The sequence below is a fragment of the Canis aureus genome, chromosome 4 (genome assembly GCF_053574225.1).
Source record: "Canis aureus isolate CA01 chromosome 4, VMU_Caureus_v.1.0, whole genome shotgun sequence".
Lineage (NCBI taxonomy): Eukaryota > Metazoa > Chordata > Mammalia > Carnivora > Canidae > Canis > Canis aureus.
Genome location: NC_135614.1, coordinates 89,984,667 through 90,001,524, shown reverse-complemented (window position 1 = coordinate 90,001,524; position 16,858 = coordinate 89,984,667). Strand labels below are relative to the sequence as shown.

Genomic DNA, 16,858 nt, shown 5'->3' with positions numbered 1-16,858 from the left:
TTGGGTTGTGATGTTTTGTAGTTTGCAATTCAGTGTTTACCCAGGTCATTGTTGTTACCTGTCTGTCTCCGTCCTTGGTCTTTCAGGCCCACGTGGGAAGGGATGGCTTTTCCTGGCCGCTGTGGGCTCGGCTGCAAGCTCAGTGCAAGGCAACTGGACTTGCTGAATGAGGTGCCTGGAAAATGGCCATAAGACAGCTGACGGCTCGGCTAGGTTAGTGGGGTGGCTGCGCATCTTTGCGTGCAAGCTCCTTACAAGGGAACACAGTATTTCTGATGCCTTAGAAGAGTGTCATTCACAGACGGGCAGGTTTCTCACCCACAAGAGATTGGGCCTTGATTCCACCTTTGCCTCAGTCTCATTTAAAAAGGGGAACAAGAAAAAAAAGGGGGGGGAACAAGGGTGGGGGTGACTGAGTGATGGGCACTGAGGTGGGCACTTGACAGGATGAGCACTGGCTGTTATTCTATATATTGGCAAATTGAACACCAATAAAAAATAAATTTATAAATAAAATAAATAAAAAGAGGAACAATATCTTTACATTTCCTTCATCCTAAGACACCATTGACTTTGGGAAGACCGTCTTAAAAACGAACCATACCCCCCCCAAAAAAAAATCAGCATTGCTCCCACATTAAATGTACATATTGCCTGCAAAACACCCAATTCTTGGACATGTTAGCATGTAAAAAAAGGAACATCTTAGAATTTGGATGGCATTTGGAGTCCGTGCCACCAAGGATGCTGGTGGGAACAGAGAGAAGCATGCGTGTTGAGTGAATCGCTAAGTGCCTTTTTGGGGTTTTCATGAAATCACACGGGAGCCTCTCTACTCTACGAGATCACCGCTGAATGTTTCTGGTCCCACGGCCACCCCCGGCCCAGCCACCTCACGCGGACTCCGCACCCCTGTCCCTCCCAGATGAGTCCCAACAGTACAACCCAGCACGGTGCTGCCCTGCAGGCATCCGTCTCCGTCTCAGTTTCGCTCCTCTGGCTCCCCTCGAGTGTCGGGCGAGGCTGGAAAGGTCCACAGCCGCGGAAGACATTGCTCTTCGTTAACACGCAGAGTGAGGTCAACCCCCTAATTAGGCCGGTGTCTGACACGTTCCCACGTCAGGATCCCAGTCTCATTTCCTAGCTTTCCCACAGCTCAACCTTGGTTTATTCCTGACTCCCTGCCAACCTCCCTGATTCCATGTCCTCTGCTTTCTGGAATAATCTCACTCACTCTGACCTCCCTTCGCATACTGTCTGGGCTTATCTACGGCTCTCGACTCCAGGCTTCTGGCTTGGAATGTAGTCAGACGAGCACTGAGCTGTTCCTTCTAGACTCTAAACTCCTTGGAAGCTGGGGCTCCACCTTATTTATCTTTACCTTTTAAAGATTTTTTTTTATTCTTGAGAGGCAGAGACAGAGAGAGAGAGAAAGAGAGAGAGAGGCAGAGACCCAGGTGGGACGGGAGGACCAGGAGCAGATGGGGTCGGGGACCGGGGCCGAGGGCACAGTTGGGTGAGGCCATGCTTCCCGGGACCGCCCTGCTCCCTGGAGCTCCTGGGGCACACAGAGCACCCACTGGACACCCCTGGCCTGAAGACCTGGGCTGACTCCTCTTTTAAGAAAATAGTGTCGTAGAGAATTATCCTAATCTAAAGACCTCGTGATACGTGGAAATGGAAGTTCATGTATTTGAGGGGACCCTAATAAAGCACGTCTGCATGCAACATGGCTTATTCTGTTCCAGGGCTCCCTAGGGTTTTAGGTGGGCTTTTGAAGTAGTGATTTTTTGCATCTTTTAAAATTGTGTACAGATATGATTTCTAAGTCTAATACCTCTTCTTTTTCAGTAACTGAATTGCATTTGTATCTTTATCTGGTGGCAGATGTGTTTCTGAGCATTAACTGCACCGTAAGTCAACGACATGGTCTTGCTGATCGGTAGATGATTTTTAGATTTCTTTTAATTACTGAAAATATGAAAGATAGCAATTCCAAATGAACAACAACAAAGCCAAAAAGCCCTAGTATGTGTAACGACAGGTTCACAGGTCGGGGGATGTGGGTTCCAGCCTCAGCCTGTAGATGCTTGAACTTGATCGTGGGGAGCACGTTGTTTTCTCCTCTCACCCCCTGCCTCTCAGCCGTAGAGCACAGATGGGAGGGTCCTGTCACCCCAGAGATGCAAAGAAATAAAATGTAAAAAGCTCCGCAGACAAAAAGGCCATATGTGCATTCAAATTAAATTGTGAGCCGAGGGGCTCCTGGACGGCTCAGTGGTGGAGCATCTGCCTTCGGCCTAGGTCGTGACCCCGGGGTCCCAGGATCGAGTCCCGCATCGGGCTCCCTGCGTGGAGCCTGCTTCTCCCTCTGCCTGTGTCTCTGCCTCTCTCTCTGGGTCTTAAGAATAAATAGATAAATAATCTGTAAAAAAAAAATAAATTGTGAGCCTAAGATGTTTCTAGGTGCTGCAGTTTCTGTGTAGGTTCCTTATAGAGGAAACTCCATCTCAGTGACAGGTAGCAAATTGCTCATCTGTTATAAAAGTCGGCAAAAATCCTTTATCTTTCCCTCTTTCCCTGCAATCCCACCTTCATTTTTCAAGCGCCGCAAGAAATGGCCTTGCTTTTGGGGACAGACGTCTTGCGGGTGGCCATTCTGTGTGTGTGTGTTCTGTGTCGCCTCAAGCCTTGGCTCCGTGCCGCTGGCGTCCCAGGGGAAGGTCGCCTGCCGGACTGCTCCACGGAATGAGGTCTTACTCCTGAGCCTAGTTTTCCTGCATTATTTTAACCAGAGGCCAGTAGACATCAACAGGTAGATAACCTCTCCTCAAGCTTTGGAAGGTTTCTTGGGTAGAGGCTGTTCAGCGAGAACTGTCACTCTCCAGCTCTTTCCAAACCGTGTGATTTTTATCTAAATAGAGTTATTTGCTTTAAGGATTTTTCTAAACCGATTACTTTCCTATAAGAGACTTTCAATTGAAATAATACGTTTCTCATTATGTAGTTACTTTCATCGCTGGAGACTCAAAATACTTGAAAAATACCTTAAACTCCTCCGCAAGGACCTCTGTCACGTTTGTAGACTTCACACGTGGGGACACGCGGTGACCGTCTGATACCTTGCCGTCCTATTAATAAGATCCCGAAGCAGCCAGGGGGGCCCTGCACCCTGACTGTGTCACGGCGCTCTGCGGGATGCTGGGTCACCCTGGCCGGGGCTGCAGGGTGACGGCCGTCCTAGAGGAGCATCACCGGCCGCCCCGACCTGCGGGTGCCACCTGGCCGCCGCTCAGCCCAAGGGTGCCCCGGCCCCGGCCCCAGGCCCCGGCCCCTTTGCTTCCCCGTGCACTTGCCAGAAGCCTGGCCGCGGGGCTGGAACCCAACCTGCAGGCCCATCCCTGGGCTGCAGCCGCATCTATGCACACCCGAGGCCAGCCTCGCGGCGCCCCAGTGGCCCCGACCGCTGCCACCGTCTCAGATCCCCCGGGGACGCTTCCTTAGCGCCTTCTGTTTGAGACATTGGACGCTGCTCAGTGGCCGGGAGGTTTCCGTCCTCCTGGAAGGTGAGAAAGCGTCGTCGAGTGGGAGAGTGACCGTGTGGCCTGGACGGGAATCTCCACAGGGTTTCGCTTTACAGTGCGAGGGTTTTTAAAGATTTTATTTATTAGAAAGAACGAGAGCAAGCGAGAGAGGGAGAGAGAGCAGAGGGAGGCAGAGGGGGGCAGAGGCAGGCTCCCCACTGAGCACAGAGCCTGACCCGGGGCTCGGCCCCGGGACCCTGAGGTCACGACTTGAGCCAAAGGCAGACGCTGAATCAATGGAGCCCCCCAGGCGCCCCCACAAGATTAAGATTAATCTTCATTAAAATTAAAAGCAAAAGAGACCTTTCTAGAACTGATATATTTTTACTTAAAAACAGTTGCTTAATCCAAGGTGGGCTTTTCTCCCCTTCCACGGGGAAGGCCTCTTGAGTATTAATGGAGCTTAGTGGGTATAGTTCTTTTATTCACAGGACGCCAGTGCCTAGGACGATCCATTTCAGTAGCTAAGGGAAATTTCCTCTGGCTAGAGCCTAAAACAGCTATTTGCTCAAGATCCTAATAGTTAATGGCACTTGTGTCATGGAAATGCCTCGAGTCCCTTCCGTGTTTGTCCTGCCGTTCAGCAAGGGCTTTACATCCACCCTAGTGCTGTTGCCTGACGGGACGGTGTTGCCCCGCTGACAAGATAACTGGCTGCTCGCGGCTCAGGAGAACGGCTTCAGGGTCCCTTGCAAGTTGCCTTTGAGCACGTGGAGCGAGAGCAGCGCGGGGCCCACCCCACGGCCACGCACAGCGGCCACCGGACCCGAGTGGAACGTCAAGGGACACTGTGCACGGGGATCATGGAACATGGGTGTGCGGCAGGGAAGGGGAAAGGGCCTCCCAGTGATTCCTGAGATCATATTTGTATTTGTGACAATTTCCTTTCTTGAGGTGTGTGAATTAGCAGCTATTTAGTTCTATAGAAAGTGTCCTCTGGGGCGCCCGGGGCTCAGTGGTGCAGCGGCTGCCCTCGGCCCAGGGAGTGACCCCGGGGTCCTGGGATCGAGTCCCGCATCGGGCTCCCTGCATGGAGCCTGCTTCTCCCTCTGCCTGGGTCTCTGCCTCTGTGTCTCTCAGGAATAAATAAATAAAATCTTTAAATGAATGAATGAGTGAATGAATACATTAAAAAAAAATAAAAATAAATAAATAAATAAATAAATAAATAAATAAATAAATAAATAAATAAATAAATAAAAATTGTCCTGTGAACGAGTCCACTACTATGAAAGCCTGCTAATCACAGGGTGATAATTGCACTAGGTTTCTTCACTTTTTTCAGACGCTTTCTTACCAATATTCTGCGTTGGTGAGGTAGCAGGCCTTCTAGAAGGCCGTGGTCTAAGGTGGCATTTCCCTAACTGATTGTTCTTCTTGGAACTCCAGTGTCTCACAAAATGTTAATCGTGGTTTCATGAGAAAAAGATTTTTTCAGGCTGTATTAATCAGGGTTCTCCAGAGAAACAGAACTGTTCAGGTGTATATAAATAGAGCTTTATTATAAGAAATCAGCTCACGTGGTTATGGAGGTCGACAGCTCCAAAATCTGCAGTGTGAGCCAGCGGGTGCAAGACCCAGGAGAGCCGGTGTACCAGTGAAGTCTGAAGGCCTTATGCTGGGAAATTCTCTCTTGGTTGGTCTTCTTGTTCTACTCGGGGCTCCAACTGATTGGATGAGGCCCACTCACATTGTGGAGGGAATCTACTTCCATCACAATCTACTGATTTAAATATTACTGTCATCCAAAACACCCTCTGAGTCGAAAAATAAAACTAACCATCACAAATCCGCCCTTTGTCAACATGGCACCTGTAGGCATCGCTTTAAACCATACGTAACCACCAAATTAAGACAATAACAAGGTCATAATTCTGCTGACGAGATACAAAGATCGCGTATACAATCTAATACCTGCCAATTCTCTCTCCAGATGAGGCCGCAAAGTCCTGGAATGATCTTCATTCTTCTTGGTACCCTGTCGCCTAAATACGATGATGTAAAGTCAACAACACTTACTATGATACAAAATCAATACATCTTGTGTTACATGAAAAGGGGATAAGAGGGGGGGAAACGGAAGTACTTGCTTCATGCACGCACACACCCCTACACAAACACACACACATTCAAAACAAAATGAGGAAATACTCCTGCAAATTGCAGTCCTCATTCCTGCAACTGGCCACGTGGTAGTAGTTGGCACCGGCAGCGCCCTTCTTTCACCATCTACCCTGTATTCCCTTTGCCTTTGGCCAGCATCACCATCTGAGCTGCTCAAGGGTTTTGTTGTTGTTGTTTTTAACCTTGTGGGGTAATCCACACCTTCATTCCTGAAGGGTCTGGGCCATGAGTAGTCCTGCCTGGATTGGGTTGTTATGCTTTACCAGTGATCTGCATCACAGGTCACGGTAATCCCACCGTGAGGCCCCTCCTGTCTCCCAGGGATGCTCTTCCTCAGCTCCACTGGGAGCAGCAGCCCAATTGTCCCTTGGCGGCCAGGATGATAACTCCAACCTGTAATGTGACTCCCTATTTTGCCTATTGCTTTGGGGGCATGAGGAGCCCAAAATGGCCAAGTAGCAGCCTTAGCTTCTGGTTCAGTGGAATCGCTGTTGTGTCTCCTGGTGGAAGCATTCCTCCCTTTGGAACTAGGACATCTAGGCCAGCAGGCCTGGAGTATAAGGCCCTGGGGGCAGGAAGCAGAAGCTTTGTAGGTGGGTTACTAGAGGTAAGAGTGAGTGATGCCACCTGGACCTGTGAATCCTAGCTCCCGAGACCACAGCAGTGTGTGTTAGGAACCGATTTAGAGCACAGACAGCCCCCTGGAGAGCCTTGCTCCCGTCCCTCAAAGGACTACAGCCTAGCTGGTGCTGTAACTCAGTCTTCAGAAGGGCGTTTTGCCATTCCACTGAACCAGCTGTTTCAGGGCGATGGGGAACATGGTAAGACCAGTGCGTTCCTTGAGCATGGGCCCACCGTTGTACTCCGTTTGCCCTGAAGTGGGCAACAACAACAGAAACCATGCTGTGGGGAATGCCATGATGGTGGAGAAGGTGTTCTGTGGGTTCATGGATGGTAGTTTTGGAAGAAGCGTTCCATGCAGGGAAGGCAAGGCTATATCCAGAGTAAGTGTCTGTTTCAAGAACAAAATGCCGCCCCTTCGTGATGGAAGCTGTCCACCGTAGTCAACCTATTGCCGGAGAGCTGGCTTATTGCCTCACTTACGTACCAAGTCTTTATTAGTCAGGGTTTTCTGGAGAAATATGAGTGATGGGTTGTATATACATGGAGAAAGAGATTTATCAGAAGAAACTGGCTTGCACACTTATGGAGGCTGGCACGTCCAAAATCTGTGGGCTGGCAGGGTTGAGATCCAGGAGAACAGATGACTCAGTCCCAGTCTGAAGGCTGGAGACTAAGGAAAGCCAGTGGTGCAGATGGGATGTGAAGGCATCTGCTAAAGAATCCCATCTTGCTCAGGAGCCCAGTCATTTGTTCCAGTCAGGCCTTCAGCTGATGGGCTGAAGCCCACACACATCATGGGGGACGATCCACTTTACTCAGAGCTCACCAATTTGAACGTTAATCTCATCCAAAAACACCTTCCAAGTTAACCATCAAACTGGCAAACGCAACAACAACAACAAAATGAGAGGAGGGAACACTGCAGGTTGCCATCCTCTCACGGAGGGAGAACCGTCGTACACATCATCATAAGTGTTAATGAACATTAATGTCAGGCCTTGGGAAGTCCTGCAGTGAAGATGCCTTTTCATGTTTGTATAACCCTATCCTGCCTAAAATTATTTGCTCATAGGAAACCCCGCCCCCCCCCCCAAATTTTTTTGTTTTCTGTGAAAACTTGTTTCCATTTTGCTGTACACCTGTGTTTGGAGAAACACAGTCAGATGAAAAGCTGGTCTATGGGATGGTGTCTGTTAGAGCAACTGGCTGGTTTGGGGATTAGATTGATGACAGTAACCTCATTAACAGGCTTCATCACCCGAGAGTCTAGTAGCCTCAGTGGGGGTTTACGCATTTGATTTGTTAGGTGCCTACTATCCGCTCTGTTCACTAAAGCATGGTGCCAGCGCAGCGAGTGAGGGGTAGCGAGGGGGTGGAAGCGTGCTGCTAGAGTCCCCAGGGCCGGGCCGGGGAGCCCCACTTCCTGACGGAAAGGCTGGGTGGGCACAGCAGGGGCAGAGAGCACGGCGGCCGCCACCAGTCGGGGCTCGAAGAGGGCCCCGCATGGACCCCACGCACCGCTGCTGACATGGGGGACGGCAGGTGCCCTTCCGTCCTCATCAGTGCTGAGTGAAAACCAGCATCCGCGAAAGGCACAGAAAGCGAGAGAATTCTCATAAAAGGAATCGCTCAGCCATCGCTTTTCCCACTTGCGAGCTCGTAGGTTCATGACGTCTCTTAACTCAAGGCAGTAACGAAGCAATCTCTCCTGAGATACCGTGGCTCCCTGGGGCCCTTCTGGAAACATCCACACGGCCCAGAGCAGGCGTGTCTGTGAAGCCGCGGCCACCTCGGTACCATCTCCCGCTTCACTCATTTCCCTTCTCCCTTCACTCCCGCGGCCCCGGTACCAGGTCAGCTTTGCCTGGGGCGGCTTTCTTTTAGGGAAGCCGAGAGGACCATGCCAGGGTTGTCCAATCGAGGTCATTGTGCCTCACTCATGACTTTCTTGTCTACGCGAGGAAGCAGAGTAGACCTGGGAATGGAATCATAACCTCATCACACAGGGGAAGCCTTCGAGGCCTTGCTGCCCGAGCAGCACGAGGCTGTGGCCGCGCGTGCAGAGGCGTAAAGAGAGTGGCTGTGTCGGGGCCTTGTCCCTGGAGCCCTGGTCTGGGTGGACGGTGCTGCTGCAGGGCCCACCTCGCTGGCCGCCCGTCGGTTGGAGCGCTGCCCACACCACCTGCCCCCTGAGCCCCCCACGGCCCTGCCCTCTCCAGGGTGTTTCTGGGCGGTTCTGGCCAGCCTGAGCTGCCTGTCTCCTCTGCTCCAGGCCTTCCCCAGGAGCCAATGACTGCTGTTGTTGGGAGCCCTCCCGTTACAAAGCCTGTGGATGAGCACTGGGTGTTACACTATATGTTGGCAAATTGAATTTAAATAAAATTTTAAAAATTAAGACGACGACAACAACAACACAAAGCTTTATGGGTTTGGCGTGCTCTGCTCTGCCCTACTTTCCCCATAAACTCTGTAACGTTAGTGCCAGAGTTTTGAGAACGGGGGGTGTGTTCTGGAACGCACACGACTCAATCGAGCAGAAATGTCAGTGTCTCTTTTCAAGGAGACATGAAATAAAGACTTGTTGGGTGAATTAAATACACTACACACATTTCTAGGGGTACGCAGGGTGGCTTGGCCCCATCGTCGTATGACTGTGGTTTTTACTGTCTGTCCACAGCAGGGAAGATTTAAAGCTCTCACACTGCAGCTAGTTAAGAAAGACAGACTTCCCCCCATGGCAGTAAGTGCATCGCTAGGTGTGCAGTAGGCCAACCTCACTGCTCCCCCCGAATCCACTTTTCCCTTCTCCCTCGTGTCTGGGCCTTGAGACACTGGATGGACTGGGCGTGGTCACTTGTGACTCTTGCCGTCTGGTCTCCTGTTGGATCCAGCCTGTGGGATGCCACGGACGGATGAGGTGCTCACACCTTAGTGCTTCCATTTGTGTGCACACCTACTTCCCGCTGCGATCTGTTGGCCTAACAACTTTCTCTGAAGATTTGTGTGTTTTTCAACCATCGGTAGGGAAACGAGTGACACAATTTATTGACTCTTGTTATAATCATCCTCGGCTCATTAGAAATTCGCAAGAAACGGAGGGGAGGGTATTTCACTGTCTTCAGATGAAGCGAAGGTCATCTTTTCCTTGCAAATGTGTATCTAAATAAATAACACAATAGAATGCAATTTTGAAAAAGTGCCATTTAAAACATAATTCCATCTGTTTTTAATGACTCAGAAGATACTTTAGTAGACAGCAGGGTGGGTTGTGAGTGACAATTATAATTCTACTAAAGATATATGAGAATTCTGGTTAATAGAAACCAGGCAGCAGAATTTTCTACACGTTGGGTCTAATAATCCTGTACGTGTTTACTATAAAAATTCTCTATGAACAATGCTGAATAACTAACAGAACACAGACCCAGAAAAATGGCCTCCTGGTAGATTTTATATTTTTGAAGTAAAGTGAGAAATATTTGTTGACGGTCTCCAGTGTTCCAGACATTACTCTGGTGTGTTTACTTATTTCCTTTCCTCCTCAGGGCAACTCAACGAATTGTTCTTGTTTTTGCTTTTTTTTTTTTTTTTTTTTTTAATTTCTGTTTTAAAGAGTAGGAAAAAGGCTCAGAGAAGTCAAGAAACCAGCCCAAGATCACATACCTGGTGAGGGCAAGGCCTGGAGGAAAGCCTGGTCAGTTCGATTTTAAAGTTGCTCGTTCACTGGACCAACCGCCAGGCAAAGGATTGTCAAATGAGAATTCGAGAATTCCCGGCTTGGCTTTTCTGAGCTTTCATGGTTTTGAGTGATCCTGAAGAGGTTAATCCCAGCCATCAATGACCGCGAGGGCTTCTCTATTTCTTCCTTTCGGATTGAACGGATTCTTTTATTTTTTATTTTTTTACAGATTTATTTTTTATTGGTGTTCTTAGGACTGAGGCGTCGCCGCAGGCCCCACCCTGCAGGGGCCTAATGTGCTGGCTGAGTCTGCAGGACGATCCTCCACGGTGACGGCTGCGGGTCACGGCGCTGGGAGGCCCTGGATTGAACTCCTTACCCAAGGAGGGGGTAGGAGGCCGTCCCTTCACGGGCACCTACAACGCTGGGCATCGAATCACGGAGTCTGAGAGCTGGAGGCGAATACTTATTATGAAAACGATAATTTTTACTTACTCTTGAAGACCTGTCTCAAAACAGTAGACGCTACTCGGCAGGCAAAAGGCAATCTTTATTCTTCGTGTCCCGTAAACGAGGCAAGCAGCTCCGCGTGAGAAGTGAAGGAAAGGCTTAGTTGTGGATATTTTATGTTCCTCGGGCTTATATCCAAGTAGACGTTAAATCCCGAGGGTGACCCAGAGCTGGAAGGTCACTCCAGGCTCGCCCGGTGGACACGGCCAGCAGGGGCACGAGCGGCGGGCGGCATCCGGACTGGGGTGCATGCGTGGGCACCCACGAGGCCTTTACCTGGAGCTTGATGTTGGTCGACAAGCTAGTCAAGGGGGAGAGGGAGTTTCTACGAGGAGGCACGCCACGAGCTCCCTAGGTCAGGGGGAGGGTGTGTGCGTTGCCCAGCCTGGTGCCCCTTATGTCAGACCGGGGACAAGCTTGTGTTGCTTAACGCGAGGGTCGACGTGGAAAACCAGCCCCATGTGAGGTCCTACGCGAGAGAATTCTGCAGACATGTGGCTTCAATGCAGGCTAATTTTGAAATATTCTTTCCCTCTGAGTCCATCATGCTTGGGTTTAAAACATTTAGGGGTTTGCTCTGCTGAGCCATGCGCGGGTCACGGTGGTGGGACGTGAAGGATGAAGGCATTCTCTGTCCCTTCAGTATTTATTCAGCGTTCGATCTCCAGCTTCTAGAACAGTGCCTGCAGTACTTGGTGCTCGCTGAATGGATGGATGACTGGATGGGGGGAGGGAGGAAATAATGAATAAACTTCCTGCATGATGGAGGGGGGCAGGGAGGAGCTCTACCGTACCCCACCCCGTGTCCTCCAGGCTGGGCCCAAATGCGAGGCGTGTGGATGATCGGGTTCTACAAGCTCCCGCACACTTGCCCTTCCCCGCCCGCCCCCAGTGGGCATTAGCACTTGATCTCCCCCAGACCCGAACCATGGGACCCACGGGGCCTTCGGGACAGGAAGGGTGAACCCCAGCATATCCATCTTCTAGTTCCCTGGGTCAGAGCGGCTCCTGGAGCATTCACAGAAAAGCACATGTGGCGTCCACCTGGAGATGGGGCGGAGGAGGGAGTCGCCCCGCGAGGCTGGGAGGCCGTTTCAGCAACGCAGGTGAGAGCTGCGGACGGCTTGCGAGCAAACACAGGTGGTGGGAATGGCCCGGAGGTGACGTGTTCTGGAAATATTTGTAGGGAAGATCATCAGCTCTTATTGGACTCATCATATCCTGCCCTGAGGCCTTAGATGTCCCCAAATAAAGTGAGTTTATAGTTTCCAGTTGAGAATGTTGGATAGACACCAGCTATTGCTAGGAACTGGTTTTTTTAGAAGGGCCACTACATTCATTGTTTTTGAATTTCTGTACCATCTGTTTGCTTCTACAATGTGTGTCTTTCCAGCCTCAACAGAGACCTATTGAAATGGCATTTAATTCAGAATTTTTGCACCTATGAAGTCACGGCAACTTTTCCTGTCGCCCTAGCATTGCACACCCCCACCCCCCACCCCCACTTTCTTTTTAGCCATGACGGGCTCCGTGTATCGCAGGAACACCATGCCCTATAATCTTGATTGTAATCCCTGGAAGGAAAAACTTTAAAACTCACAGGCACCCTTAAAACGCATGCGTGATCTCCTCGCCCCTGATCCGTAGGCTTGCAGGAGATGGAGGCTGTAGCAGAGAAGGGGCATGTCTGGTGTCAGGACCCCGAGCCATCTTAATTAATCAATTAACTAATTAATTTTAAAGATTTGCATATCTATTTTAGAGAGAGAGAGAGACGGGGAGGGGCCGAGGGAGAGGGAGAGATTCCCTGCGGAGCACAGAGCCTGACCTGGGCCTTGACCTCACAACCCTGAGTCGCTACCAGAGTGGAAACCAAGGGTCCGTTGCCCAGAGGACTGTGCCACCCAGGCAACGACCGTGCCACCCAGGCACCCTCCAAGACATTTTGAAGGCAGAGACTCAGGGCTTCCTCTGCTCCTCCCATGAATTCCCTAGTTCTTTTCTGGAACTCTGAAGCTTCCTTCCCTGGTGATTCCCTGCAGTGGCCAACAGCTTCAGGGCCTGCCCTGGCCCCGGTGGGTAATGCCCGCCTGCTCGCCAGCCACTGTCCGGTCATACCAGGAAGGTTGCTTAGACCAGAGTCAGTTCACCCGCGAGGATGCAGGCTCTGTGCACCTGCCCTCCTGCTCTTACATGTCTTCTGTACTCAGCCCACCCGCATGGCTTCTCCGATCTGTGCCCCTTGCTTAGCCTCACTCCTGGGTACGTCTTCCCGTCCTCAGCGTCCCCAGTACAGACCTATCACTCGCTGCATGAGTGTGGGCCCGGGACGCCTCGCCAGCTGGGGGCCTTCCCTGTGCTCTCTGGTTTGGTGTCGAGCCTCAGGCCTTAATCTTGCTGTTGCCCCTTCCCCGGTGGTCCTGCCCTCTGGGCTTCACGTCCCTGGGCAGCAGCGAAGCCATCGGCCTGGCTGTCTCCACTTGGGACTTTTTGGCAACAAGAAGTTGTGTCCTAGTTCCTTGTATTGCTATTCAGGACACCCCTCGGGGCACCTTTTCTTTGGCCCACACTGGGGCCCAAGATTTCTAAGTTCTACCTCTACTGTCATTCATCGACTTTAAAAATTCACCCTCTTAAGCAGAAATTTCATTCAACGACCCTATCTAGTGTGATTACAGCTTCTAGATTTAACCTGTGCTCACTGGTCTGTATTTACGGAGGAAATCTGCTTACCGGGCACTTTCTGTTTTCTCTCTTGAAAGGCAGAAGTTACTTCTCTGCTTTCATTACTGTGTAATGTGACCAACGCCACCGGCCTGCTGTAAGGCATCCAGGAGGACATCTGGAGACAGCGGATCCACCGATGACTATGGAAAGGTAATTTCTTTGTGAAATGGGAGGAATAGTAGGAAAACACTAGTGTGCTTTCTCTCCTGCACTTCTTTTGAATTTGTTGTCGTACCCCCAACGGCACCGAGGTGCCCGTCTGCCTCATGCTTGTGCCACTGTGACAACTAATGGGGGATTTGTTGACAATTAAAAAGCTAATGTCAAGGGAAATCAAAAAACTAATACTCAGATTCTGGCATTCAGAATAGGCTCTTGCTACTAAGCAATAGACCTGAAAGCCATGTTTTGCTGAGAGGAGATGCCCAAATTAGCACATTGAGGTCTGAGGCCCAGCCCTTCTGTTCCTGAAGTTATGGGGAGAAGAGGGAGGGAAAGGCCCAGAAAAAGGAAGGAATAAGATGTGTAGTCTTAAAAAAAAAAAAAAAAAAAGATGTGTAGTCTCTCCCCACCCCTAGCTTTATTGAGGAATAATTAACAATTAAAAATTGTATATATTTAAGGCCTACAGTTGTGTAGTCTATGTGTACATCGTGAGATGATCGCCACAGTCTAGGTAATTAATATACGCAGCCCCTGACATCACTTCCTTTTTCTTTATCTCTTAGTGAGAACACCTAAGAGTTACCCCCCAGCCAATTCCAGGCACGCAATACAGTGTTTTTATTTATTATTTATTTATTTATTTTGGTCTTTTCTTTTTTTTTATTTTTTTATTTTTATTTTTTTAATAAATTTATTTTTTATTGGTGTTCAATTTGCCAACATATAGAATAGCACCCAGTGCTCATCCCGACAAGTGCCCCCCTCAGTGCCTGTCACCCATTCACCCCCACCCCGCCCTCCTCCCCTTCCACCACCCCTAGTTCGTTTCCCAGAGTTAGGAGTCTCTCCTGTTCTGTCTCCCTCCCTGATATTTCCCACTCATTTTCTCTCCTTTCCCCTTTATTCCCTTTCACTATTATTTATATTCCCCAAATGAATGAGAACATATAATGTTTGTCCTTCTCCGATTGACTTACTTCACTCAGCATCATACCCTCCAGGTCCATCCACGTCGAAGCACATGGTGGGTATCTGTCGTTTCACAATACAGTGTTTTTAAGTCCTCACGTCGTGCACTCTGTCTCCGGAACTTCGTCATCTCGTGTAACTAAGACTTTGCACGCCTTGACCAGTACGTCCACGTTTTCCCTCCTCTCCGACTCCTGGCAGCGCCACTTTACTTGCTGTTTTAGATTTCACGTGTGAGTGACGTCATGCACTGTTTGTCTTTCTGTGTCTGACCCTCACTCCGCACGTGAAATGAGGTTCGTCCATGTTGTTGCAAATGGGAGCGTTTCCTGCTTTTCTGAGACGCTGAATAATATTCCATGGACAGATGCACATTTTATTTATCCATTTATCTGTTGATGTACGTTTGGCTCGCTTTCATGTCTTGGCTGTTGCGAATCACGCTGCACATGGGATGCAGACCTGTCTTTGCGACAGTGATCTCATGTCTTTCAAATATGTGCTCGGGAGTGGGAGTGCTGAATCATGTGGTAGCTCTATTTTCAATTTTCTGGAGCCTCCATACTGTTTGGCATAACAAGTGCACCAGATTAGACGCACAAGGTTCCTTCTTCTCCACATCGCCTCGATCATATCTTTCTGGGAAAGAATCCAGAGAAAGGAAGGGTGTCTTGTAAGTTGAGGTGATGCTGAGAGTGCGAGGGTTTTGCTCCAGTTTTGTGTTTGGAGCTCTGGGGGGAGATTGTCCTGCAGGCAACATGTTCCCTTGTGAACCTGGGGACAGCCTTCTCCAGTAACACACAATGGGCCAGGATCATTGGCCTGAGTTGCCCTTGCTTCTTGGAGAGGGGCATGAGTGGGGCATGAACGGGGCATGAGTGGGGCATGAACCGGGCATGAGTGGGGCATGAGTGGGGCATGAACGGGGCATGAGTGGGGCATGAACGGGGCATGAGTGAGGCGTGAGTGGGGCATGAACGGGGCATGAACGGGGCAAGAGTGGGGCATGAACCGGGCGTGAGTGGGGCATGAGTGGGGCATGAACGGGGCATGAGTGGGGCGTGAGTGGGGCACGAACGGGGCAAGAGTGGGGCATGAACGGGGCATGAGTGGGGCGTGAGTGGGGCATGAACGGGGCATGAACGGGGCAAGTGTGGGGCATGAACCGGGCATGAGTGGGGCATGAGTGGGGCATGAACGGGGCATGAACGGGGCATGAGTGGGGCATGAGTGGGGCATGAACGGGGCATGAGTGGGGCATGAGTGGGGCATGAACGGGGCATGAACGGGGCATGAGTGGGGCATGAGTGGGGCATGAACGGGGCATGAGTGGGGAGTGAGTGGGGCATGAACGGGGCATGAGTGGGGCATGAGTGGGGCGTGAACGGGGCATGAGTGGGGCATGAGTGGGGCATGAACGGGGCATGAGTGGGGCATGAGTGGGGCATGAACGGGGCATGAGTGGGGCGTGAGTGGGGCATGAACGGGGCATGAACGGGGCAAGTGTGGGGCATGAACCGGGCATGAGTGGGGCATGAGTGGGGCATGAACGGGGCATGAACGGGGCATGAGTGGGGCATGAGTGGGGCATGAACGGGGCATGAGTGGGGAATGAGTGGGGCATGAACGGGGTGTGAGTGGGGCATGAGTGGGGCATGAACGGGGCGTGAGTGGGGCATGAGCGGGGCATGAACGGGGCATGAGCGGGGCATGAACGGGGCATGAGTGGGGCATAAGTGGGGCATGAGTGGGGCGTGAATGGGGCATGAGCGGGGCATGAGTGGGGCGTGAACGGGGCATGAGTGGGGCATGAACGGGGCATGAGTGGGGCATGAGTGGGGCATGAGTGGGGCGTGAACGGGGCATGAGCGGGGCATGAACGGGGCGTGAACGGGGCATGAGTGGGGCATGAACGGGGCATGAGTGGGGCATGAACGGGGCATGACTGAGGCATGTGGGGCATGAACGGGGCATAAATGGGCAGGGACACAGAAGGGGGCTGAGTCAGGGGCTGCAGTTCAGCTCAGCCCCATCTCGCTGTGGTGAGGGGGCAGGTGGGCCTTCAGGAGAGGCCAAAGGAGGATCACTCAGGCTTAGAGCTAACGGACGTTGTGCTGGAGGCTCAGGGCTTCCAGCGCCTGTGGGAAGGGAGATTGGTCTGTGGGCAGAGAATACCTGGCCAGGTGTTACTAATGATGTGTTCTGACCTGATAGAGGAAAATTAAAGCGTAGTGCACAGGCTCACATTTTCCTTAGTAACAAAACCAGGAGGACGTCTTCAAGAAGTTGACGATAGTTGCATCATTTGTTAGAGTTATAGATGATCTTGCCTTTTCCTTTTCTGCCTCTCTATTTTTTAAATATATTTTGTTATGGGAAAGTGTTAATTTTATTTAAAAAATAAAACTTTCTTTAAATAACCAAAAAGAATCATACCAGACACCTTTAATATTACTTAATATTTCAAAGCCATCGC

General features: G+C 50.7%; 1 long non-coding RNA gene across 1 annotated transcript; it reads right to left on the bottom strand.

Annotated features, from left to right (window-relative positions):
- Positions 1–4,855: 4,855 nt before the first annotated feature.
- On the bottom strand, positions 4,856–14,983 carry LOC144313088 (uncharacterized). Its single transcript, XR_013378820.1, has 3 exons — positions 14,391–14,983; positions 13,255–13,388; positions 4,856–11,691 (listed from the first exon to the last, which is right to left on the bottom strand). It is a non-coding gene; the product is annotated as an uncharacterized LOC144313088 (long non-coding RNA).
- Between the last annotated feature and the right edge of the window lie 1,875 nt (positions 14,984–16,858).